The sequence below is a fragment of the Cupressus sempervirens genome, chromosome 7, assembly GCF_028749045.1.
Source record: "Cupressus sempervirens isolate cs-2001-9-10 chromosome 7, ASM2874904v1, whole genome shotgun sequence".
NCBI classification, from domain to species: Eukaryota; Viridiplantae; Streptophyta; class Pinopsida; order Cupressales; family Cupressaceae; genus Cupressus; species Cupressus sempervirens.
In genome coordinates, this window is record NC_143124.1 from 309533413 (window position 1) to 309536060 (window position 2648).

The 2648-nt window shown below is 34.7% G+C and overlaps 1 pseudogene; it reads left to right on the forward strand.

Moving 5' to 3' along the window:
• Positions 1 to 782: 782 nt before the first annotated feature.
• LOC149546650 (ubiquitin-conjugating enzyme E2 36 pseudogene) lies at positions 783 to 1287 on the forward strand (annotated as a pseudogene).
• The last annotated feature ends 1361 nt before the right edge of the window (positions 1288 to 2648 follow it).

The window sequence follows — 2648 nt, forward strand, 5'->3', positions numbered from 1 at the left end:
TTTTATATTAATACATACATTATATCTAATTCATTATGATATTTTTTTTATATTTCTCATAATGGCAGTCAAAGCATTCACGTTGACCATTTTTTTTTCACATTTTTTTTTAATTTTACTGCTGGCCAGAGCCCCACACATTGGCCTCCTCAATGGTCTAAAGAGTGTTCTTTTTTCCATTTGGAGTTGGGCATTTGGGTGTAGATTTTAGATTGCAATTGAGAGAATAGCAAGCATTTGGGGTTTGATCCATGGTAGCCTCTATGATGGCGTGCGTGGATTTTGTGAATATGCAAAATAGTAGGTTAGTTGGTAGTTCTCTTGGTACTGCAAGTTCCTCCATTCCAAATTACAGAGAAAACCTCTTAAGAGTTTCCAACAGTGATTGTAAGACAATGGATGTTCCTATCTCCCCTGTCAACACTTTTGCAGGACCAAACTCGTAAAATCCTGGCCCAAGAAATGATCTCTTTCTCTCATCTGTTAGTGCAATGGGTACTACCATGGGGAACTTAAGTGAAGTCATGCCATCAAGACAAAAGCTTCCAGTGCCAAGTGATATGACTCCTAGAGTTATTCCTGGTTTAAATTAGGTAATAAAACAAGAGTGGAAAACTAGTAACCAAGGAAATGGGCGTAGTGCTAATTCTTTGCTGAGAGCCCAGTTTTACCAAACATCTGTTTTGAATCAAAAATTTGTGGGAAGGCCTTGTGCTCAATTCCAGGGACAAAATTATTATGGAATGTCAGGCCCTACTTGCATACATACTAACAATCCTGTGCAGATATGTCAAACAATAATCTGCCTCGTAGAATCATAAAGGAAACACAGCGTTTTCTCACAGAGCCAGCACCTTGTATAAGTGCCTCTGCATCCGAGGATAATTTACGATATTTCAATGTGATGATTCTTGGCCTTGCTCAGTCCCCATATGAAGGGGGCTATTTCAAGTTGGAATTATTTTTCCTGAAGAGTATCCAATGGCAGCACCAAAGGTTCACTTTCTGACAAAGATTTACCACCCCAACATTGACAAGCTTGGTCGCATATGTCTGGATATTTTGAAGGATAAGTGGAGTCCTACTCTTCAAATTTGAACTGTTCTTCTGAGCATACAAGCATTGTTGAGTACACCAAATCCCGATGACCCACTCTCTGAGAATATTGCAAAGCACTTGAAATCAAATGAAACTGAGGCTGTGGAAACAGAGAAAGAATGGACTAGGTTGTTCCCGCTGCTACCCACAAGCAATGGTTTGTGGGGGCACTTAATAATCCACCTGTGAATCAGGGGGTTTCCACTAGATCTGATTGTGGGTTGGGATCTGATGCCTCCGCTTGGGTTAATAACATGCACACAGGAAGTACTTTTCCTTTTCCTAGTATAGCCTCATATGATTTTTTTTTCCCTCAATCTGCAGTTGCTGGTCTTTTATTTTCAGGTTTTTTTGGATGATTTCTTGTTATGGTTAGAATTATGGTGAGAATTTTTAAAAGCAGAATTAGACTGATTGCTGCTCACTCACCTTTTGTCAGTATGCTATGACATATCTCTACTATTCCTAGTAACCTTTTTTTAGCATGCAAAATTCTTGTTCTTTTTTTAGCTCTTGACAGAGGCATCATTTACTTTTATTATTGCCTCTTTTCAACCTATTTTTGGCATCAAATCATTCATTGTCAGACAAGTGCAATATTCTATTTTAAATCTCTCTTACTCATTACAAGCTTTTATTCAAAAAATTTTTAGAAAAGTTTTTAAACTCTATTTTAGTATATTCTTATCTGCCAGATCTAACCTCTATCATTAATTACTAAGTTTTTTTAGTTATATCTTTCTTAATGTCTTATTTCCAAAAAAAATTCTTTTTGAATCACTTCCAATCTTGAAGGTATAGTATGAGAAAAATGGGGAGATCTTTTCTTGCCCCATGAATTTATGTTCTTATTACTTTGAGGTTATATTTTTGAACCAAGGTAAATATTGTGATTTTTTATAAATTGTGACTTTCCAAAATATTAAGTATGGAAAGGTGATTATTTTCTTTAACCAATCTATTTTCGTATATTTATTTGAGTATATATGGGGGCCCACATATATGCCCAGATAAATATATAATTTATGACTATAATATTTAAAAATTAATATATACCTTTGCAAAATCAATTAAATACTCATGTTTACATTCAATGGAGTTTTATACCTGATATATATATTTAGTTGATCTTCCTTAAATCATTTTACTTAATTGGATTATGAGTAATCTTACACTATTGCCTTCATTATTTAATGATTTGATTTTATTGATCTATCTGCACATGGTTGTAGTTTTATGCTTTTATAGCATCGTTCTATGCCCATGTTGGCACTTTATGGTTTTATACCATTGATATACATGATTTATATGATATTTTTTGAGTTGCATAGGGAGCTTAATATTTTTTAAAGGTTAACTATGTAGGTCCCCTCAGTATAACTGATACATAGTTTCCTTATCTAGCCCATGGAGTATCCCTCCATCCTATATTGGTATGCACTCATTTTATATGGAGTTTCCCTCCATTGGATTCCTATCTATTCCACTTTGATAGGATAATATCTTTATGGAGTTTCCCTCCATTTGGTTCTATTGGTTCCACTTTGAAA